Genomic DNA, 24,342 nt, shown 5'->3' with positions numbered 1-24,342 from the left:
GGAGGAGCGTTCCAGAACGGATTCTGTGAGTAGGGAGGATATGTTCAGGCCTGTTAACCTGGTACCATGCGTGAGCCTCAGTGGCGGGGGAAGGGCCCCGAGGTATAGAAGAGAGCTGTAGAAGTCTAGACCGTAATCGGACGACACCATGAAGGCGTGAGCCGCAGACATCGTTCCTCAGCATCGGTCTTGTGCCCAGCAGTGTTGAAGTACGATAGTTAATCATGCCAGTAATAATAGCATCCAACAGCTGATTGGTGTATTAGTTTCTTGGAGCTGCTGTAACAAAACGGGAGGCTTCAATGACAGAAGTTTATTGTCTCTCGGTCCTGGAGGCTGCAAATCCCAGGGCAAGGCGTGAGCTGGGTTGCTTCCTTCCCAGCGCTGTGAGGGAGACTTTAGTCCATGCCTCTGACCTGCTTCTGGTAGTTTGCTGACTCTCTGGTCTTCTTTGGCTCACGGATGCCATCATCCCCACCTCTGTCTTCATTTCCCCGCGACCTTCTCCCTGTACGTGTGCCTGTGTCCAACTGTCCCCATTTTAGGACACCAGTCACATTGGACTAGGGCCCGCCCGGATGACCTCATCGTACCTTGATCATCTGCAAAGACCCTATTTTCAGATTAACTCTGAAGTACTGGGGGATAGGATTCAACATCTTTGAAGACTCATAATTCAACTCCTAACAGTTGGTAAAGACGGGACAGAATCTCTGGATCCTTCCCGCCTGCCCCTTTCTTCATTTGCCCATCTTGCTTTTGAGGAGACGCTGGTCTGATCTATTGGTTACCACCATGGCGGTCCTTTGGGCTTTTCTTCTCACCATCCCACGTCGCTTCTTAGAAGAAATCCCATCACAAATGCTCCCCCTCATCTTCCTCTAGATTCCCTTCTCTTGCCTGAGGAGTGATGGAATCTTTTTCTGGTTGCCCTTGGTGATGATAATCAGGACCATACCACCCCCACAAAACAGGTTCACCTCGTTTTTATCATTGCAGTGACCCTATAATGCAGGCATTGGCCCCATTTTATAAAGGAGGGAGGTTGGGTCCAGAGAGTTTAGGTCACTTGCTGAAGGCCACACAGCTCATAGGAGGCGCTGGGACTGTAGTCAAGATCAGCCTGACCTCTCCACCACACCACATCGCCTGATGAGTTCAGTGGGGGAGAGCATTATTGATTACATCTCTATTTCAAAGGAGTTTGGAAATGGTTTATTAGATGATAAATAATACAGAGGAGGTTTAAAAAATATGCAGGAGGAAAACGGGGCCAAGGGACTGGGAAGCAATCAATTAGACTTGTATTTTAATTGTCCTTTGTTCCCTTTGGGTGAGCCAAGGCCTCTAGGCTTGTGGGACGGGATAGGAGTGGAATCATCCTTTCGAAGCACTGATCCCGGTCTGAATTCCAGGAATTACATCTGGAACCTCTGCTGTTGCCTGGATAGAAAACACGTTTTGGTTTCATCGGAAGGCTTGTCTCTGATGTAGCCCAAGCTAGTGATTTAAGGATGCTGAGAGCCAGGGAAATCTCCTTGTTTATTTTTCCTGCGAGATTAGGCTGGCAGCTACTTCCAAAGAATTTAAGTTATAAAGTCCAGTTTAAAACTATACTAAGGAGGCGGCGCTTGTGTGGCTCAGTTGGTTGAGCGTCCGACTCTTGATTTTGGCTCAGGTCGTGATCTCATAGTTTGTGAATTCAAGCCCCACGTCAGGTTCTGTGCTGGCACCGCCAGAACCTGCTTGGGATTCTCTCTCTCTCTCTCTCTCTCTCTCTCTCTCTCTCTTTCAAAATAAATAAATCATTTAAAAAAAAAAACCAACCCTATATACCAAGGATGGCTTGCTTACTCTCAATCCCATCCAGCCGCAGGAATGTGTTACAGATGGATGCTGACACTTAGCGGGAAATCTGTACTCTCCATCAATAATCAATAATCAAGAGCCTGGCATAGAAGTAGGAAGTGTGGTGTCATCCAGACCCAGAGCCCCAGTTCCATCATTCCCTGCGCATATGTCTTGTTCTCTGCACCAGTTTCTCAGTGTTTCTGAGGACCCTGAATTGGGACAGACAAGAAACTGGTTACAAACGGAGACTCTTGGGCCCTACCGTGTCATATCAGGTACCACCAGTGGCCGGGGGAGCCACATGCCCCGTTTGACTCTCTGCTGGTGGCAGGCCTATTAATCATCACCCCCACACATTTCCTGAGCACCTGCTATCTGTAGGGTGTAGTTTTACGGGCCGTAGAACTTTCTAGAGACCATTCCTCCATTTTAGGCTCTGGAAAATCACAGCAAATCCGGGTCACTTCTGAAATCCCTGGCAGGTGCCCGTTTGCTTCTGGCAAGTCTGCGCCAGGATCCACAGGAGGGATCGTGTCTGGGCAGGTTGAGCTCCCTGTGCGGTCTTTCCTGCTTTCCTCGTCGGGCACGTGTGTCTCTGGTCTGCACAGCCTCGTGCCGTAGGCAGCGTTGCCTTTTTGGCTCAAATTTACGATAGAAAGCCCCGTCTTTGATTTTCCCATGTGGGCTGGCCCCTAAGTCACCTACTAGTCATGAGAGCAGAGAGGAGCGGGAACGTGTCCCTGCGTGGTGCTCCCCACACTCCTCTGCCCAGGTCCCCCGGAGCAGGGGAGGGGCACAGCTCAGCATGCCCAGCAGGGATGATGAGGTCTTAGTTCAAAAATTCACGTGAACTCTCCATTCTGCATGCCCACGTTCCTGTGACTGTATGATTAGATCAACTTTTATTCCCAGGAGGCTACCATATGCCTGGTGTGTGTGTCTGGGCGGGGGGTACAGGTGCCCTGGTCTGTGAAGCTCGAGGCTAACACTCTGTTAGCCTAACACTCTGTTCAGCATCGATCATCTGCAGTAAGAGAGCCATTGAGATCTGCCTGTATATTATTTAGATTCATGCTTTTTTCTGGAAAGGATTAGAGGTGGCCGCTACAGGTAGCTTAAACATTAGCCTGTATTCAGTGGCTCAAAGAAAGTGGAATAAACCTGATCTGTCACGACAGCATTCATTCGTATTTTTAAAAAACGAAACCAATCTATAAGAAGAAGATTCCTCTCAACCCTCTGGAGCTTCCTGCGAGATAGGGCGGCCATGCTATGGGCCACCTTTGAGACTCACCTTCTTGGGATGAGGGCTTCCCGGGACCGAGCTGGGCTGAACCAGGAAAGCCCCGGCCTGTCAGGCCTGCTGTGCCAAAGTCATGGCCAGCAATAGGTTAAGAGTAAGCAGCAATCAAGCTGGAGGAATGGGTCCCTAAACTCTCATACTGTTTGAAAATGCTGTCCACAGAGTGCTGACCAGGCAGGTAGGTGTTCAACCACGGCCACCTGGCCGGTCGGGTGAGATCTTCAGTTATTCGTTTTCCTCCCTTTTAGCAGATTCCCGAGGGTAGGTGTATGAACACAGCAGGGCAGGCAGGATGGGGACAGCTGGACCCTCTGTGCTCTTCCTGATGGAACGCTGCTGTCCGTGTAGGTGACTGTCCCGAATTCAGCAGACACACTTTTTTCCCTTCTGCCTGGGCTTCCTCTGTTCTGACAGAATGTCAGGTGGCCCGTGTGGGGCGCTGGTGACAGGGGGTAGTGGGATGTCTGGCTTGCTACCCATTTGGGCCTAATGATTCCATTTCTTTCTCAGTGTGTCAGCCTTTGGGGAGACACAGGATCTCCTCTTTAGAGTTAACACCTGTCCACCTCTTCAGCGTTTCTACAACCAGATTCAGGCCAGAGACCAGGGGGCTTTCCCATTCATGGTAGGCTCCCTGCCCAGAAGCCTTCTCCAGGACTTCTGTGAGCCCCGGGCTTGGCTTTCCTCTCCGGAAACAAAACCCCTGATGGGCGTCTGGAATTACCAAGGTGATTGAGTGATAGGGACTTCTGAAAGAAGTAACCCTGAGTGTAAAACTCAGCCCAGATCGGGTCAGTAACCGGATCCACCTTGCACCCCTCAAGGTGTAATCACCTACTGCCAAGCTTTCAGAATCCGTCAGGAGGCACGGGTTTTCCGTTTAGGTGCTCGCAGGGACAGGAGCCTGGGGGTGGGGGAGGGGAGTATGCCCAGAGCCCCAGTGTGACAGGCACATGAGCCGAGAGATTTAGATCAGAAGGCCTCAGATGACTAAACCCTAAACTCTAGCGGGAACCACAGAGTCAGATGGTAATCAGTCTCATCCCAATGCGTGTATAATCTCTTTGGGGTTTTTCATATTGGGGTAGCCATAGGTTTGCCGTGAGTGACAGCTGAAGGGTGAAGCCAAGGCCCTGGGGTCTGAAAGACCTGCTTTGCCGCCGCACCCCCCCCACCCCAATCCCTGACTCCTGCTCTGCTGTCCCACATCGGGCCACTTCTGTCTCCCGCTGGCAGCCACAGAAGGGCCAGGAGGCGCTGGCCGTGGTCCTTGGCTGTCAGCTCTCATCTCCGAATCATGGAAATGTGCCTTCTCTTCATTTCTTTTTTTGGTTGGCTTGGAAGAAGTAGTCACTCAAAGGCCAGAAAGGAGGATTTGGCGATACGCCAGTGAGTGAGAAGCCTCTTGGAGTCCTGGGTCTCTTGCTGTCGTTCCAGCAAGAGTGTGTTACACGTGCTCCTTTGCAGGACTTTCAGGACACGTTGGCTTTGCTGGTTCCAGCAGATTTATCGGCTTAATGCACTCGTATTGGTTTCCTGGGCCTAGATGCTAACAAAGTACCTCCAACTGTGTGGCTTAAGAAACAGAAATGTCTCACAGTTCTAAAGCCCAGAAGGCTGAAACCCAGGTGTTGGGACAATCGGTTCCAGGACTCTCCCCGAGCTGCTGGGGGTTCACTGGCCATCTTTGCCATTCCTTGGCTTGTACGAGCCTCCCCGTCTCCAATTTCATGTTCAGTGGTGGCCTCCCTGGGTGTGTGTGTCCGTATGTCTGAATGTCTCCTTTCTATAAGGACACCAGTCATATTGGGCAAGGGCCCAACCACTCCCTCGTTTTAACTTGCTCATCTCCAAAGATCTCATTGCCAAATAAAGTCACATTCACAGATGCTGGGGGTCAGGACTTTATCTTTCACGGAGAGTTGGCCACGGAGGGGAGACGCAACTCAACCCATAAGATTTGGCTAAAAGGGTTTCTGTGCTCACCTTCCATGGGAGGCCTTGGGAGCACAGGTTGTGGGGTCCGATGGCCTGGTCGAAAGCTGTCACTTACTGTCTGTGTATCTGTAGGCAAGGTGCCTGCCTTGCTCCCGTATCAGTAAAATGGGCAAATTAAAAAAAACGAAACAAAACAAAACACAAATGAATAAAAAGGTTGACGGAGGCAAATAAGTTAATACGTATTAAAGTTCTTTAGAAAGCAGTTGGCATGTTACCGTCCCCTCACTAAATGTAAGCTGCTATACTGTTATCGCTATCGTTTGACTTGTTTTTTAAAGTTCTGAGGACATCATATCATAAAGGATGCTTTAAAAAGATGAACTGAGGGGCGCCTGGATGGCTCAGTCGGTTGAGCATCTGACTTCGGCTCAGGTCAGGATCGTGTGGGTCGTGGGTTCGAGCCCCACTTTGGGCTCTGTGCTGGCAGCTTAGAGCCTGGAGCCTGCTTTGGGTTTTGTGTCTCCCCCTCTCTCTGCACCCCACGCGCCTCCAGCCCCCGCCGCTTGTACTCTTTCTCTCTCAAAAATAAATAAACATTAAAAAAAAAAAAAGATGCATTGAAAGGAATAAGGATGTTACCACCTGGATTCCTACATGTGTACATCTTCAAATGATCAAATAGTTGTCCCCTGCAGGGAATCTGCAAGGATCCATGGTGTTTTGAATGCAGAAAACAATTTACCTTTGAAACTGGGTTTATCCATTTAAGAAACATTTATTCAAACCTTGCAGTGTGCAAAACACTTCATTGGGGTGTTCAGGTGAATTGAGAAACGACGAAGATAATATCTCTGGGTTTTAAGGAGCTCGCGGCCTAGTGAGAGACACAGGCATGCACTGATGTGATCGTAGGCGGTAACAGACCTTGTGCAAAGTGCTGTCCCTGGATTAACCTGTGTATTCACACAATAATCCGGCAAGATAGATACAGGGCCACGGCCCCCAGGCCTCAATGCTGAATCCACAAATAACAACAACAGCAACAACAACAACAAAAATCTAAAACCAAAGCAAACAAACACTCCAAAGTCTGAAAACTGAATTTTTTCTTTGGTTTCGTGCAAACTCATTTGATCACAGAGCCGAAGCTGAACTGATGCGAGACAGTTTATTGTTTGATTTCTCTGGCCCGCAGCACGTGAGTGTTCATCCAACTCATCTCTCTGTAGCAAAATGCCGGGGGTGATACGTAACATCTAGTAAATGCACCGTATATTTCTAAGATCTGGGAGACCTAAATTGTATCTGGCTCCAGAGAGTTTGGAAAAAGGACGGTGAGCCTGTATAATTAAATATTTTACAGACAAGGAATACCGAGGTTCAGAGGAGTTAAGCTGTCTGCTCAGATCTCGAAGCTTCGAAGGGAGGAAACTGGCTTTCAGAGCCAGCCCTCTCTGTCCAGGGCTCCAAGCTTGGTCACTGTGTGATTCCCCAGCTGGGGAAGGCTGGGGGGCAGACTTCTTACCTGTCATCTTACCTGTTGGCCTCTGGCATCCCCAGCCTTCATTTCTTTAAACTCCTTTAATCTGGAACATTTCCACAGGCTTTCTTTGTCATAAGAACGAAGAGGCTAACTCTACAAGCTTGGGCCAGCCAGTCCTACTGGTATTTATTAAGTCTGTTTGGCTTGTAGGTCACAGAAACCAGCCCCAGGAGTAGACAGAAAAGGGGTCGGGGGTGGGTGGGTGAGGTATGATTAGGGTACAGGTCCATGCCTCAGCCTCAGGAGGGATTAGGAGGAGGGGTACAGGGATCCTGAGGGAGTTCTCTCTTTGTCTTCTACCTGGGTTTCCCTGTGTGGCCACCGACTTTCTCTTTCCTAGTCCACACTTAGAAAACAGCTACTACCACCAAAATGCAGCCCTCTAACTCCTCAGAGACGAATCTAGAATCTCTGCAATCTAATCCAAATTCTGCGTCTGTTACCTTTCTGCATGTGAGAACGGAGAATGGGGGTGGGAATGGGGGTCTGGTTAAAGAAAACACAGCATGCAGGGGCCCTCCTTCCCGTGGTGGATTTGATCAGGATCACTAGTCTTTCTGACCTCAACCTAGCATTCGCTATGTCTTTGGAGTAAACATTCCCTTGACCTTAGCAAGCTGTTTGGCCTTTGGCTGCCCCTGCCCCCAAACTACTGGCTTCATATTGGAGCCACGATACTGGGACCCGCTTAACACACTACTTGGAGGGCTTTACTGATGACGTCTCAAGACGCTTACAGAGTGACCCAGTGTTTATCAAGACGCACTAGACTTGACCCTGCATACTCCACGACCTCTTCATGACTCAGCTACTGGTCATTCCTCCCTGATCTCCCCAGGTCCAGTCACAGGGCCAGGCTGCTCCCTAGGCTCAGGCCTCCACGTTGCTGGTCTGTTCCGTTCTCTCAGGTCTGGAGGTCATGGCTGAGGGCCATGGACTGGGGCCAGGTCAGTGTCAGGGGCCAGGAGAGTCTGGAAGAGGAAAAGGGGCCTTCAAATCCAGATTTATTCTGGGGCAGTCACTGAACCTCCCTATGGGTCTCTTTCCTCATCCCGTATCCTGAAGGGAATGTACCAGATGTTCTTTCAGGGGTCTGTTGGTTCTGAGAAATTCTGTGATGTCCGTGAGGGACTCTGGCAGGAGTTGCCGAGCACGCACAAAGGATGAGCATCACAGCTGATAAAAAGGATGTCATACGTGTCAAACCGGGCGGTCCATAAGTGAGAGCCTCTCTAACATCAGGGTAGGTAACCTTACCGAGCACCCTCCCAGGGCAGCTGTGGTCTGGGATTCACATACCTCGGCCTGAGTCTCGGTTTACTTGTGACGCAGGCCCGAGACTGTCCGCCTGAGAAAGGCCTGCTTGCAAGGCTGACCTTTGGCTGTGGCATCTGGGAGCTTGGCTGTAAATAGTTCCCTACACAGATATAAAACTTTCCCTAAGCGATAAGCATGGCTCACTGTGCCTAAACTGTTTGTGCAAAGCGTGTATGATTTATACCGAACGCTTTCCTCCTGGAAGTCTGGAATTTTGGTGCGTTCCGGGCAGGAAGTGCCGACGTGACCAGCCTCCAGTAAAAACCCCGGACACGGGGTCTCCAATGGGCTTCCCTGACAGACAGCAGTTCACGCCTATGGTCACTGGCAGCCGCTGGAGGGATTAAGCATGTCCTCCGTTACTCCCACCCGGGAAGGTAGTCTTGGTGACTTGTGCCTGGTTCCCCCAGACTTTGCCCTGTGAGCCTTTTCCCTTTGCTGTTCTCGCTTCCTGTTCTTTCACTGTGAGCAGTCATAGCCTTGGGTATAACTATATGCCGAGTCCTGTTAATCCTCCTCCCAAGCCTGGGCGGGTCTTGGGGACTCTGGGTACTCACAGACTTTGGAGTGTCCCATAAGTAAAGATCAACCCCACACCCCTGTGCCGTTCCCCAGTGCTAATTCATGGCACAGAGTTTACTTAGGGTTTTGTTTTGTTTTGTTTTTGCCTGTTCCAAGAGGAGCGGCAGTTTAGTTAAAATTGTGTCCTGCGTCCTAACGTCCCACTAGCCCCACATAGAATCCAGTGAGAGGCCAGAGCATTCGTAGTCCCCGTGTAAAAACTCAGCAAGGAACTCTCCTCGGTTCGGCTTGACATTCTATAATATGGCGTGAATTTTCTGAAACAGTTTGGCTGGCATTCCTTCTCATCAGGGCAACTCTGGCGGCATGCTTCAGGATTCTTGATCAAATGAGGCTACACATTCTCCAGAGCCAAGTAGCGAAGCCAATGGGTCTTGTGTAAGTTGGAGAAAAAAAAAATGACTGATGGAGGAAGATCATTTGGGAAGAAACGCAAGCAAGGGAAGAAATATAGCAAGAATGCTTTGGGGAAGCGTTCTGTTCCGAAAAAAGTCCTGCCCTGGGGAGGTATGGTCTTGCCCCCTTAGTGGCAAGACCTGGGAGTCTGTAAGTAAGTCGTGGAGAACACGACCTGTGTGTCTGGCCGTCAGATCTTTTCTGGCCCATCAGGATTCTAATCCCAGTATTTGAGTCTCTACGAAGCTATCTTCTCTGCTGGCAGTTGGGCTGGGTTGCCTGGGTGGTTGAGTACTTGCTCTCCAAGGCCAGAAGGTCACTGCTCGTACTCCAGCATTTAAAATTAGCCCCTGCTAATGGCTTTGGCGCTCTCTCTGGAGCCAGAGCTGGAGGTCGGCAGCTCCAGAACATCTTCAGGAGGTGGTGCCAGGACCCCGCCCGCCGGGGTGCTAGAAGCATGACCCCCAGAGGCCCGTTCTGAGAGTCTGTAGATTTTGTGGCAGTTTAGTGGCATGAGACACTGGCTTTACCTGGATGCGGCTTAAGGGCGTTTTTCTTCATGCCGGGGAGAGTGGAGGCAAGCCATGGAGTCGCACACGGAGCCTCTGCAGATGACGTAGATATTCTGCCCTTCTTGGCATGTGGGAGGAAGTCTGAGTGTTGCTATGGCATTTGGAAGCTTTCACTTTCTTTTCCAAGTTGTTCAGAGATCCACGTTTGGTGGGCGATGACCCTTTCTGGGGGCCCCTGGGTGGCTAGTTGGTTAAGCGTCCGGCTTTGGCTCGGGTCACGATCTCACGGTTCGTGAGTTCAAGCCCCACGTCGGGCTCTGTGCTGACAACCCAGAGCCTGGAACCTGCTTCAGACTCTGTGTCTCCCTCTTTCTCTGCCCCTCCCTTGCTCACACTGTTTCTCTCTGTCTCTCAAAAGTAAATAAATGTTAAAAAATTTAAGAATACCCTTTTTGGGGGGCGGCTAAAATGACGACATGACACAAAAGGGAACTGTGGGCCAGCCCCTATTGCAGAGCGCGTCCTTGGTGCAGATTACTCGGTGTGCGAAGTGCCTTATGGGGGTGGAGGAGACACTTGGGAGAAGAGGCTTCTCCTCTCCCTTCTGGAACTTTCCTTTGGACAGGACAAGGTGGCAACGCCACAGTGCCACCATCACCTGGGTGCTTGCAAAGCAGAAAGGGAAATTAACGGAAAATAGCTGCCTGAGGTGAGCATTCCCCTGTCTACGTTTAGGATGGATCGTAGCCAGAGTCAGATGTGGCTAACTACACCGATATTATTAAGGAAGAGGTTTTTGAAGGAGCCATTCAAGCTGACACTTAATCCAGAATCCTCTCCTTTTCCTGCTAGATCGGCTCCCCTTCTTTCTTCCCTGCCTGTGTTCAGGGCGCACACACCAGAGACTTGGAACCATTCTGTGCGTCCCCCTCCCTCGTCCCCCTGAATCCTACCAACCACTGCAGATTTGACCTCCTCCCTTCCTCACTGTTGCCAACGCCTCCCCAGTTGAGGCCCTCAGCATTATCTCTGAGGAAATAATTTCTAGAATAAAAGAACACGCATCTGCCATTTATCCAGGTCCCCCTGCTGCTAACGTCTCATCCCTGTTGTATATGGACTCTTATTTTCTCTCTCCCACATGCACATGTATGCGCACACACTCACACACACACACCTGTCTAATCTTTTCCTAACCGTTAGAGGGTGATTTGCATACATCATGGCCTGTAACGCCTATATACTTCCGTGTGTATTTCCTAAGAATGGGACGTTCTGTTACAAGACCACGATGCAGTTATCTCAACTTCCATGAATTAACCATCCACACGTTGTCTCCCTCCCATCTCCCTTCCATAGCCCAGCTTTGCCACTTGACCCAGTAGTGTCTTCGGTAGCCCTTTATCCTCGCCACAGGCACCATGGGGGTCAGACATTGTGTTTACCTGTCATGTCTCAATGTCTCATTAACATTTTCAAGTTTTTCTCTCTCTCTTAGGACATTCACATTTTGGAAGAATACAGTTCCTTTTTTTTTTCTTTTTTGATAGTATGTCGCTCAGTTTGGGTTCGTCTGAGTTTCTTCATGGTCAAATTCAGGTTCTCCTGTTCTCAGGATCCCATGTGGAGATGCACAATGTCTCTGCCTGGCATTGGTGGTGGCAATTTTCATCACCCAGTTCAAGGCATACCTGGTTGCTCCTGTGTCTGTTACTATCTGTTTGGTTGCAATTAACAAGCAGTCTGTGGGGAGACTCTTGGAGACTATTTCCGGCTCACCTTCACAACTGCTCCCTGGGTTTAACATCCATCGATGGCGTTGTACCTCAGCCGGTCTCTGTTAGGATGGCTGTGAAATGATGCTTTGCCAACACCAGCCTCCCCGCCTCTATCCTTTCTTATCTACCCCGCGTCTATTCAGAACTGGTTCTCGTTCTGTCATCCCCCACGCATCAGGGCTTCCCCTGGCTCTTCTCACTCTTGGGATAAACTTCAAGCCCTCATTGGCTCTGTACGTCTTCATCTTTTACCTCCACCCCCCCTTCCCCCCGTCATTTGCCCCTGTCCTCTCGTCTCTAGGAGCACCTCAAATACACACTGCAGAATACCTCAGTTCCCTTTGCTTTCCTGACCGGAATGCCTCCTTCCTGATGACTTTGCCTGGCAAACTCCTTTGCGTTAATTTTTTTTTTATATTAGTTTTGAGAGAGATGGAAAGCATATGAGTGGGGAAGGGGCAGAGAGAGGGGGGGATAGAGGGTCTGAAGCGGGTTCCGTGCTGACAGCAGAGAGCCCGATGCAGGGTTCAAACTCACGGTCTATGAAATCATGACCTGGACCAAAGCGGGATGCTTAATTGACTGAGCCACCCACGTGCCCCACCTTTGCATTTTAAAAAACCCAGGTAGGTTCCCCCAAATCCCTCAAGGGAAGCCTTCTCTTATGCCTTAGGCGAAGGTAAGTTTCTCTCCTCTGGGCTCCCAAGTGACTTGCACCTGCTTCTGTCATAGCACTTACCACAGTACAGTGACATTTACCTCTCTGTGCACCCCCACCGTCATCCCCCTCAAAAAACCCCTAGTTCCTTGGAGGCAACCAGGTCTTACTGAATTCTGGAGTTTCAGCAAGCTCAGTGCCTGATGTGGAGGAGTGGTGTTTCATAAGTTTGTGTCATAATGAATTTCTAGGATATGGTCGTGGCAATTCTCAAACATAGCGGACCAGAGGATTCTGTCTGTGTCTCTCTTTTTCTAATTTATTAATTTTAAAAAGGCCTTAATTTATTTTTTAAAAACACTCTATTGATGTAGGATTGACACATAAAAAGCTATACATATTTAATGTAGGCAACTCAGTGAATTTGGGGGTACATATACACCTGTGGAGAGATTCTTTTTACGGAGCATTTTTTTTTTCAACGTTTATTGATTTTTGGGACAGGGAGAGACAGAGCATGAACAGGGGAGGGGCAGAGAGAGAGGGAGACACAGAATCGGAAACAGGCTCCAGGCTCTGAGCCATCAGCCCAGAGCCTGACGCGGGGCTCGAACTCCCGGACCACGAGATCGTGACCTGGCTGAAGTCGGACGCTTAACTGACTGCGCCACCCAGGCCCCCCTTACGGAGCATTTTTAAAAGCTGGTGTTTCATAAAATATAGCTTGAAAATCCCTGGATCTTTAAGATTCCTTCCCATTACAGGTTGAATTGTGCCCCTTCCCCACCCACCCCCGCCCCCCAAAAAATTTATGTTGGAGTCCTAACTCTGAATACCTCAGAACGTGACCTTATTTGGAAATAGGGCCTTCAGCTTAAAATGTGGTCGTTGGGTGTGCCTTAATCCAGTATGACTGGTGTCCTTATGAAAAGGGAAAACTCAGGGCCACCTGAGTGGCTCAGTCGGTTTAAGCATCTGAGTCTGCTTGGGGTTCTCTCTCTCCTTCTCTCTCTGTTGCTCCCCTACTTGTTCTCCCTCTCTCTGTCACTCTCTCTCTCTCTCTCAAAATAAATACGCTTTAAAAAATAAAATAAAAAGGAAAATTTGGAGACAGACACTTGCCCAAGGAGAGCTCCATGTGAAGACAAAGGCAGAGACTGGAGCGATCCGGAACCAGCCAAGGGTTGCCTGTAAATGGCCAGAAGCAGGAGAGGGGTGTGGAATGGGTTGTCCCTCACGCCCTCAGAGGGAACCAACCCTGTTGATACCTTGATCTTCAGCTCCCAGCACTGTGAGACCACGCATTTCTGCTGCTTGAGTCACCTCATCTGGGGTACTTTGTTATGCAGCCCTAGCAGACTGATACACCTTCCAACTGAAATCTTTGCTCTTTGATAATGATGGTAACATAGGGATCTGCTTAACATCTAGGAGGGCATACAGGTTCCAAAAAGGATTCTTAAACATTCCCTTCTAGATTGGGAAATTTTTGCCAAAAAACGTCGACACCTAGAGCGGACGGGCCTAGAATTCAGGAAGCCACTTCAGCTGTAGGCCCTACGAGTGGGCAGGAAGGGTCTGGTGGGGGTAAGGGACACATTACTACAGGCTGGTAGAAGGAGGGGAGACTCAAATACATGCTTCCAGCGTCCAAAAGCTCTCTTTGCTGTCAGCAGGACAGATTGGTGGGATCGTGGTGGCCTGCACGTTCTCTCTCAGGATGCCCACGTCCTTGCAAGCCCTCCCTTGCTGTAACTGGCTGCCACCTGCATAAATGTGTTTGAGGGAGTAGACGCAGCCTGCACGTGGGATTCACCACCAATCTTGGGGGCGTGTCTGCTGACACTGCTTGAGAATGTCACTCCGGGATTAGCAGGTGGCTGCAGCAGGCCTGTTTGGACCTGGCAGATATCCAGCTCCTCCCGGCTTAGCCTTCCTCTCCTGGGGCTGCACGCCCAGGCTTCTCCTGGGCTGACTGTCTTCCAGAAGGATGGTGCTCCCTTTTGACGGTAGCCTCAGGTTTAGAGATCGGGGCCGTGCGTTGTCATAACTGATCACCCCACCGGTGGCCCCTACCGTGCTAACAAATACAGATCTCTGTTTCCAAGCTTTGCCCTTGTTCTCTTAGGGCAGCGCAGGAGTGCTGGTTCCTAGGGTTTGATTTTGAAGTGTCAGGTGAAGAGGTCCATGGGGGGTTTCAAAGTGATTTGAGGGCGCCTGGGTGGCTCAGTCGGTGAAGTGTCTGACTTCAGCTCAGGTCATGATCTTGCAGTTCATGGGTTCGAGCCTCGTGTCAGGCTCTGTGCTGACAGCTCAGAGCCTGGAGCCTGCTTTGGATTCTGGGTCTCCCTCTCTCTAGACTGCCCCTCCCCCCGCTCATGTTCTCTCTCCCTTTCTCTCTCTCTCTTTCTCTCTCCACCTGCCCCACCCCACCATCTCTCAAAAATGAATAAACGTTAAAAAAATGTTCTTAGAAAGTGATTTCAGGGGCACCTGGGTGGCTCAGTCGGTTAAGCGTCCGACTCTTGCTTTCGGCTCAAGTCGTGATCTCCCGGTTTTGTGAGTTCGAGCCCCGCATCTGACTCTGTGCTCACAGTGCAGAGCCTGCTGGGGATTCTCTCTCTCCCTCTCTCTCTGCCCCTCCCCCTCTCGTGCTGTCTCACTCTCAAAATAAATAAACTTAAAGAAGCCCTTCCATTTAAAAATAAAAACAAAGAAAAGTGATTTGAAATAAATGCCACTGACCCGGGCGGCTGTTTAAAAACCCACGCCCTGTTGCGTGTTACAGACCCCAGAGCGGCGGCTTTGTTGAACTTGAGTTTCCGGCCTCAGGATGCCAGCAGTGGGGCTGTGTGTGTTAGGCACGTGGACAAGGTGGCTGGTTCAGACCCCAGCCCGTGGCTCTGTGCTCGCCTCTCGCCCTGCGAGTCCTGGTTAGTCCCTGCCAGCACTGCTCTCCTCCTTTCACGGCGGAGCAGGCAGAAGCTCTCGCACCTTCCCTCTGCTACCGTGTGTACGTCTCTTCTAATCAAGCCTTCCTCACCTGGCTGCTTCCTTGACGTGATGCCCTATGAAGAGATCAGACCCGCACAGCGGTGTCGAGCCCCAGAGGCTTAGGACGGCGAAGGGTGGGATGTGTGGACTGTGCGACCCAGCGGCACAAGCTCCTGGCTTCTTAAAGATCAGACCTGTGTTTTCTTATGTGTGTGCCTGCTCTAAGCTGCAGCAGTAACATGTCTTCTTACAGAGCACGTTTCTTGGTTCTTTGGAAAGCGAAGCGAGCTTGTTAGCAAGAACGGTGAGGTCAGACCCAGCTGTCCCTCCCTCTGGCTGGTGGCAGGCATCTTCTCTCCATGTCAGAACGTCAGAACGGTGGCTTTGCGAGGGAAGAAGCCAGGCATTGCCAAAGGACAAAATCTGTTTGCCTTTGGCCCTGGAAAATGTTAGACAAGAGCTTATTCTCCTGAATTGTTTGAATACTATGGCTAGGCTGCTAGGGGAAAGGTAGGGTTGGATGTTGGTCTCCTTTGAGTAAGGGCTCAGTAGGGGCGCCTGGGGGGGCTCAGTGGTTAGGCATCCGACTCTTTTTCTTTTTTTTTTTCAGATTCATTAATTTATTTTTTAATTTACATCCCAGTTAGTTAGCATGTAGCGCAGCAATGATTTCAGGAGTACATTCCTTAATGCCCCTTACCCATTTAGCCCATCCCCCCTCCCAAGGCATCTGACTCTTGATCTCGACTCAGGTCACCATCTCACAGTTCCTGAGTTCAAGCCCCACAGCGGGCCCTGAGCTGATGGTGCAGAGCCTGCTTGGGATTCTGTCTCTCCTTCTCTCTGCCCCTCCCCAACTTGCGTGTGTGTGCTCTCTCTCTCTCTCAAAATAAATAATAGACTTAAAAAAAAAAAGATTAAGGGCTCAGTACAAGTGCAAACATTATTACAGTCATCAAATAGATTATGGCCATGGCAGTGTCTAGATCTTGTTGATATGCATATTAGTTCCTGAATATTCGCATATTAGTATAAGTGAAAAGTGGTGTTCATGAAGCATCAGGAAATCTGGTCCTTTATGGAGACAGGAGCGCGGGCTTGGAATGCTGCCAGACTTCTCCTTTACCAGAATGCTAACGACCTCCCTCCTCCCTCTTCCTCCACTTTGCCTTTTGCCAGAGGCTGAGCTCTGTTTCTTTGCCCGTGTTTAATCCCCTCCACCGTGCCCGTAAGCTGGTCTGTTACTGCATTACTGACAATAAATGTGCTGTTGTAGGAAGGCTGGTATTTGTATTATTTATCAAGTTAGGTTTAGGGGATTCACTTGATAATTAGAGGAGGTTGATTTTTCTAGTGGAGCTGAGACGATGCAATTCTTTTGCACGGACTATGAAACTGAAGACAAGTCTAAATTCAAATATCTTCTCCTTTCCTCTTGGCAGGTGTCTCTCTCTGTGGGACCTGTCAGTTCCGTGTGCCGCGTTTCATTAAAAAAAATGTTTTTTAACGTTTATTTATTATTGAGTGACAGAGGGAGACAGAGCGTGAGCAGGGGAGGGGCAGAGAAAGAGGGAGACACAGAATCTGAAACAGGCTCCAGGCTCTGAGCTGTCAGCACAGAGCCCCACACAGGGCTCAAACTCACAAACTGTGAGATCATGACCCGAGCCGAAGTCTGATGCTTAACCGACTGAGCCACCCAGGCACCCCTGCCGCATTTCATTTTGAAGAGATCGTGTCATTTGCAGTGATCTCAGATTTGCTGTTTCCCCCACAGCTTTTCACCCAAACCCTCACCAGCTCAGAAATCAGGCCAAAGCCCCCATGTGTGCTGTGGCAACAGGAGTGTGTGAGGATACAGGGAGAGCAAATTTCTGTGTTGGTGCTCACGGACCTGCGGGGCTGGAGACTGCCTCAGAATACAGAAAGAAACTTGGGCCCCGAGTGGTTTTAGGGTGCTTGCCTGAGGTCACAGCTAGTTTGGAACAGAAATGGGTCAGTAAGATAAGTCTGGTAATTTCCATGACACCATGGCCTTAGTCACTTTTCCATGAACAAGAGCAAACCATTTGAGCCCAGGGATGGACAGTGCGGGCACTGGGGTGCATACAGATTCTTACCCTTTCACCTCCCTGCCCGATGCGCTCACATCAAACATGTTTGTACCCCATTTTGCTCCTCATTATTTAAAAAAAATTAAAAAAAAATTTTTTTTTAACGTTTATTTATTTTTGAGACAGAGACAGAGCATGAACGGGGGAGGGTCAGAGAGAGAGAGGGAGACACAGAATCTGAAACAGGCTCCAGGCTCTGAGCAGTCAGCACAGAGCCTGACGTGGGGCTTGAATTCATGGACCGCGAGATCATGACCTGAGCCGAAGTCGGATGCTTAACCGACTGAGCCACCCAAGCGCCCCCCAAAAAAATTTTTTTTAAGTTTATTTATTTTGAGAGAGATGGAGATGGCACAAGTCGGGGGAGGGGCGGAGAGAGGGAGAGAGGGAGTCCCAAGCAGGCTCCACGCTGCCAGTGCAGAGCCCAGTGCGGGGCTGGAACTCATAAAACCCCAAGATCATGACACGCATCTGGGCACAGCACTACCTACCCCTAGCTAGTAGGGAGGGCTGGGGGAGGCAAACTTAATGTTAAATGCTCAGGATATCGTGAAATTATATCAGCCTGGGCAGATGTGAATCGTGGAATGAGTTCTCTGCCGCGGTCTGATTACTTGTAGATTAGCAGATGAGATAATCAGTGTGTCTGGATACCCAGGTAGTTGCAGTGGTTCCTGCCTATCCAGTGGGGAGGAACACTAGGGAAGAGAAGTGAGTGGAGGACGTACGGAGGGCAGGACAGACACACACGGGACGGACGCACACCAGGCAAAGCTGAAGCCCTGAAAGATAACAACATAAGCACTTCTTTTAAAGTATTAGAGGGCTCTGCGTTTCTCAAAATGGGCTACGGATGTTTGGATCGTAACCTGAGTGCTGTTTACATTGAAAGCTGTTCTCTGATTTAATAGGAGACATATCTGGTTTTGATTTCTGCAAACATGTGTTAGCAAAATGGCTGCCAGGAGACCCAGCCAGCCCTGGAAGGGGAGAGCGTCTGAGCTCTTGCTTTTCTAGAAGGGAGAGGTGCTGTCCAGGGGCAGGGCTCTGAGCCCGGTCGTCTGCAGATTGACGCATTGCAGTCCAGGTGGGCACGGTTCACAAAGAGCTCACATTAACCCTTAAGTTGGCTGTAGGGAGACCTGGGCAGCCTGCGATGGCAGAACTAGTCTCGCTTGGCGTTCCTGTAACAATTATTATCGACTGGCGGTGCCTAATGCTAATTGCAGCAGGGAGGGCTGCAGAGATCAGCAGCTGCCATCCCAGGCTCTGGAATTAGAGAGACCTGGGTCCAGATCCTCCCTCCTCCACGTACTTGCCTTAGCGCGGGGCTTTTCGATCTTGACTGCACCTTAGAGTCACCCAGGTTGATTTTAAAACTCTGGGTGCCCAGGCTACACCCTAGAGCAAGCCTATAAGAATCTCCGGGGGTGGAACACAGGCACGGGTATTTTTTTTTTTTAAAGAATTCGTCTTCTCCCTTCACAGTGGATAACCACGCTGAGAACGACTGTTGATGGAAGACCGTGGAGTTCGGTAGCTGTGTTCCTTCCTCATCTGTCAAATGGGGATGATATTTTCTAACATAGATGGTCCCTGTGAAGGTAGAAGGAGGTATTATGTGCCAGGTGCTTAGTGCAGGGCCCAGCACATTCGTAAGTGCTCAATAAACGGCACCCAACTTTACAAGCTCAGCTTCTTTACGTGCAAAAGAAGCAAACTAACAAAACCCTCCTGAAATGCAGAACTGGTGTTATTTCTCGGGTCCAAGGCTCTGGATAAGAATTGGCGCATTGGAGACAGACAGACTGACAGCCTCCGAGCCTGCAGCTGTGCTGTAGAGGAGAGCTGGGCATCAGAGCCCCTTCTGGGTCAGGCCCGCAAGGGGCAGTGGTGCTGATGTTGTCTGACTTTCTCAGACTGGTTGGCACGCCCAAATCCATTTGAAATCTCAGGGATTCGTCATCACCATTTTTTAAATTTTCAATTGTTTATTCTTTGACCCTCCCTCTCATTTGCCTCGGCATTACAATAGCTGCTTAAAACTCGAGCCTGTTGCAGTGTTTGACAAGGGGGCAGTCTCCAGAGAATCAAATGTGAGTGAAGGTTGAATAGTATGTCTCTACCCTCCTACCCAGCACATCTGGAACAGTTAAGTCCCGAGGGCTGTGACTGCAGGGAGGATGTCTCCAGAAGTCAAGAATGCAAATGGGCCCCTGTTTCTGTGATTTTACCCTCACTCCCTGATATAAAATCACGTCCACCTCTGGAATATTAGTAGGTGTCTGTATCGCCCTCTTAAATATCAATTAGAAAAAATTCACGCATCGTGTCTGGGTTAACAATTCTCTTGGAACATTATCAGCTAGGACCGTCACCAGAGTACCGGCTGTGACACAGGTTCGCTGGTTCGGGGGGTTTTTCTGACACCTGCTTGGGGCCAGATGTTCACCCCTGTGCCGGGCCGCGTTTGGGACAGTGCAATGCCGAGGGCTCGCTTCTGGAGGGAAATAGTTGATAGCACTGCACTGAGGTCATGAGAACATGCGGCGTGGATGAAGTCCTGACCTCAGGAGGTCTGGGTTAGGATCCTAGGTCAGGACTTGGCCACTGAACCTCAGTTTTTCTTCATTTGTAAAATGGGGACAACGGTGCCTATGTTGCAGGGTGGTCGGCGGTAAAGCTTAGAAATAATACAAATCATACGAATGTCAAGTCCATAAATGCTCAGCGACATAGATTAATATATGAATGTAATATGTAATATGTGCAAAATATGTCATGTATAATGTTATATAATTAATATTAATGTCTTTTCTGGGGAGGGACGGATCATCGTGTCTTAAAATTAAAACTTGTCTCTGTTCGTCTTTGGGAAGGCAAAATTTTATGTTCATAGACGGCACCGTATTTTCTCAGGCTTGGGAACCGGTCATGGCCTACAAGATCTGTTAAGAGTCTGTATGATTATAAGTGATTTTCTTTGTAAAGAAGATAATTTGCATCCTCAGTTCCTCAACGTTTTCATTGCTCTTGCCTTCCCCGTCGAAATAACTGTCTCTTCTGCTCCTTCTTACAGAAACGCGCCATGCCCAGCTTCTTTATTCTAGGTTTCACTAGGATGGGTGCGTCGGTGGATGGAGGTGGGGGTGAGGGGGGCATCCAGGTGGGGGTGAGGGGGGCATCCAGACTAGGTCTACAGAATCACGCGTTGGAGTAGAGGTGAAGGCTTATTGACTCACCACATGCCCTTTGAGGCTTTCAGAGTTCTCTGTACATAGGATGACTCACCCCTTTGATCACGTCACGTTGTCACTCGGCATTTAAGGATCTTCGCTATTAAGCTAAACCGATGAGATGACGCACGGAACAGCATCCACAGAAGGCTCAGCACGTGGTTTGCGTGGCTTGGGGGTCTCTCTGTCTCCACATGTATGTGTTTTCTTCCTCCTCTTCCTCTCATGCATCTTAAACATCGATAACCCTGGAGCCCAGCCCAGCACAGACGTAATGGATTTTTGTTGAATGAAGGGGAGGGGGAGTGTCTTTTCTTCCCCAGATTCAAGTGCACCAGCAATTGATCCTGTCCAGGGTGCAGCGGCTTGTCACCAGACGCAAGCAGGGACTGCCAAAGGTCGTGATCAGTATTTTAGCCTGTGGGGTATTCCCTGCCGTACATCCACCTGTTATGTGATAGCTGGGGAGTCTGTTGTGTTCAGCGAGCCGACTGAGAGAGATCAGGACTAAAAGGGCATCTGTACTTTTAACGTTTATTTGTTTTCGAGAGAGAGAGAGAGACAGAGTGTGAACAGAGGAGGGGCAGAGAGAGAGAGAGAGAAAGGGACACGCAGAATCCGAAGTAGGCTCCAGGCTCTGAGCTGTCAGTACAGAGCCTGACGCGGGGCTCGAATTCTTGAACTGCGAGATCATGACCTGAGCCGAAGTCGGACGTTTAACCGAGCCACCCAGGCACCTAAGGCCATTAGCAAACGTCCCTAGGAAGGACGTTTTCAAAGCTAAACCTTCCGTGGGGCTTGGTGTCTCATTGTGGGAACTCAAAAGTGGGTTAAGGTCAAGGGAGAAGTAGCAGAAATCCAACTTCCTTGCATTTTCTTGGTTTTTTTTTTCCTAAACCCCTGGCTCTGAGGCTGGAACTCTTTAACGCTGCCTTCACTGAGACCCATTGCCTTTGGGTCGGGCTCCCCCTTTCTCTCATACCTTACTCATGAGAGCACCTTTTTGGCTTTGAATGTGATTTTAGGAGGAAAGCAAAAAGCCCTCCTGGCAAGGCAGACCTGTTACTTGGCCACAAGACATCCAGGGCCACTGAGGCTCATGCTGTTGGACCTCCAGCCAAGCCCAGTGTCTGGCCCCAGATACAGTTCTGTGTTGAGCTTTTGCATGAACACAGTGCCTTTGAGTGAATGTCACCTTAAATGACCCTGCTTTGTATTTCTCAGGCTAGCCAAGCCTTTTATGGGAGAAACCTGATAGCCCATCAATATTTTCCTGATTTATAGATGGAGAAAATAAAGCCGTGCAGTGATTGAATACATGTCCAACAATGCAGCAATGGCAACGTTCAAGTCACACCTACCCTTCACCCCTGCAATTCCCTTCACGTCTGGGGATTCGTTTACCTATTTTGGCACAACTGTTTATTACAGCCTGAGTTATGTTGAATAACTGGAAACATCCTAAGTGTATATGTGTAGGGGAATGGGTTGTGTGAATTGTACTATATTAATACGATATAATATACAACAAGTAGAACCAGGATTTAGATACATATCCACGGATATGGAAAGATTTCCCAAGATTTTAGGTGAAAAGTGAAGGTGTGAAATAGCATGTATAGCATGCTCCCATTTAGGTTAATTATTTTAAAAAGATAAATATTCTAGGAGGCTATACAAGCAACTGTTCATAATCGTTTGGGGAAGAGACAGGGATCGGTGAGGGAAAACTTATTTTCATTTTATACCCTGTAGTGTCAGATTTGTTTTATTTTTTTTAACGTCCCTATTTTGTTTTCATTTTAAAATTAAATTTTGTTTGAGGCGCCTGGGTGGCTCAGTCAGTTAAGCATCCCACTTCGGCTCAGGTCACGATCTCACGTTCTGCGAGTTCGAGCCCTGCATCAGGCTCCGTGCTGACAGCTCAGAGCCTGGAGCCTGCTTTGGATTCTGTCTCCTTCTCTCTCCGCCCCTTCCCCACTCACACTCTGTCTCTCTCTCTCTCTCTCTCTCTCTCTCTCTCAAAAATAAATAAACATTAAAAATAATTTTTGTTTACTTCCAAAATTTAATTTTTCAACACTTGTTTCATTTGTGTGTGTGTGTATTTTTTTTTTTGTACAGGAAGTACATGTGTGTGATTCAGATTTCAAACGTTCCAAAGAATAAACCACGAACTGTTAATCTCCCTCTCTCTCCACCCCATGGAGAGGCTTGCATGATCAGGCAAGGGAGGGGCAGAGAGAGGGGGAGAAAATCACAGGCAGACTCCATGCTCAGCCTGGAGCCTGACGTGGGGGTCGATCTCACAAACCGTGAGATCATGGCCTGAGCCGAAATCAAGAGTTGGACACTTAACCGACCGAGCCACCCAGGCGCCCCTGATATTAGCATTCTAATCACACAGGGAAACATGAACACAAGCTGACATCCTCTCTGTCATACTCTCCACTGCCCAACTACTATATTTATAATACTGGGTTTTTAGAAGAAAACTAGTTGGGGAAGACACTAAATTTTTCTCAGCCTGTTAGCCATGGATAAAAGGCAAGAGTTGAGAATCCCAGGCTAGCCCATTTCTGAGGGCCTGCCCTTTGTCCACAGGAAGGACAATGAACCCCTGTTGTGAACACCCGTTGTTGAGTTTGGACCGAGTCTGAGTCCTAGGCAAGGCATGTGGGGGCAGGGGAGGGGCAGAGAGAGAGAGAGAGAGAGAGAGAGAGAGAGAGAAAGAATATCCCGAGCAGGCTCTGTGCTGCCAGCACAGAGCCCACCGCGGGGCTCGAACTCACGAACCGTGAGATCGTGGCCTGAGCTGAAATCAAGAGTCGGATACTCAACCAACTGAGCTGCCCAGGTGCCCTGACAACCATCATTTCTTACAAATCAAAGATACTTTCCTCTAGAGTTCTCTGTTCCTCTGTGCTTGAGTTTAGTTGCTTGATTTTTTTTTTTATTGGCACCCCCTTCCCAGGTGGGTAGCGAGAGGTTGACAGACTCCCAGCTTCTTACAAGAAGGGTCTTGTAAGAGAGGGTAACAAGTACAGCACACAGCCTGTGCCCGAAGATACCCACGAGAGAAAATTCTAGAAAGGAGCAGCTCTGAGGTTGCCCTGGCGGTGTTGGGTTGGGGAACCCATGCCTCTCAGGACTGTGTGAGTTTGTGGAGTGACCTTTGCTGCCACAGGTAGCCTGTCAGTTGAAGTGCCTCAGACATTGGCTGAGCGTGTGGCAAATTCTCTAGGCCTCTGGCTTTCCAGCCACATTTTGTCTTGCCGTTTGGTTTTTTTTTTCCCCCCTGGTGTTTCTGCAGCACACTGACCCCCATCCCGTTCTCCCAAGAACCCACTGTGCCTCCTCCGACCCCCTGTTCAAGGAAGGCCTTCCCTGCTCCTCCTGCTTGATTGCTTCTTACTGGACTTTGGAGCTTGGCCGTGACATGGCTTCTCTGGGGGACGTCGACTCCTTCCTCGTGTCCTTCAAGCCTGAGCCCCCAGTCGGGCACTGGACTCCTGGGTTTGCCATGCTGTGAAGCCGTCTGTCTGTGACTTTGAGGCTCTCCCAGGACGTGGTGCTTCGCAGGTCTCTGCTTACTTTCTCTTGGTATTTAAGGACTTGGCGAGGCCGTACAAGGAGGCTTCGCAAATGTTTCTTTTCTTTTTTTCTTTTTTTTCAATATTTTTTAAATTATTATTATTTTTTTTTATTTTTGAGAAAGAGAGAGACAGAGCGTGAGCAGGGGAGGGGCGGAGAGAGACGGAAACACAGAATCCGAAGCAGGCTCCAGGCTCTGAGCTGTCAGTGCGGAGCCTGACGTGGGGCTCGAACTCGCGAACCGCGAGATCATGACCTGAGCCGAAGGCGGCCACCTAACCGGCCGAGCCACCCGGGCGCCCCGCTGAAAATGTTTTTTGAACAAATGGTCTGCAGACAACACCTTTAGGAACTGGATCAGGGTGATGCTGTATGGACTGATCCTCCCATCAAGCTTGAAAGGAGGGATCTGTTCTCTGCTGATCCTCGTGGCAGAGTGGGAGGAAGCCACAGGCAGCTGGGTGAAGGCAGGGGAAACTCACCGAGGAGACGGAATGTGATGTGAGGTGGGTGGAGGGGGAGA

At 49.5% G+C, this 24,342-nt stretch overlaps 1 protein-coding gene and 1 non-coding gene across 6 annotated transcripts in view; both read left to right on the top strand.

The window, feature by feature from the left end:
* Nucleotides 1-24,342, top strand: part of GFOD1 (glucose-fructose oxidoreductase domain containing 1) — a 114,435-nt gene that overhangs the window by 30,115 nt on the left and 59,978 nt on the right. The gene's annotated exons all lie outside the window — the stretch shown is intronic.
* On the top strand, nt 5,486-5,570 carry TRNAR-UCG (transfer RNA arginine (anticodon UCG)). Its single transcript has one exon. It is a non-coding gene; the product is annotated as a tRNA-Arg (tRNA).

The sequence above is a fragment of the Acinonyx jubatus genome, chromosome B2 (assembly GCF_027475565.1).
Source record: "Acinonyx jubatus isolate Ajub_Pintada_27869175 chromosome B2, VMU_Ajub_asm_v1.0, whole genome shotgun sequence".
NCBI lineage: Eukaryota > Metazoa > Chordata > Mammalia > Carnivora > Felidae > Acinonyx > Acinonyx jubatus.
Note: the sequence above shows the minus strand (reverse complement) of the source record. Positions and strands in the feature narration are given on the sequence as shown.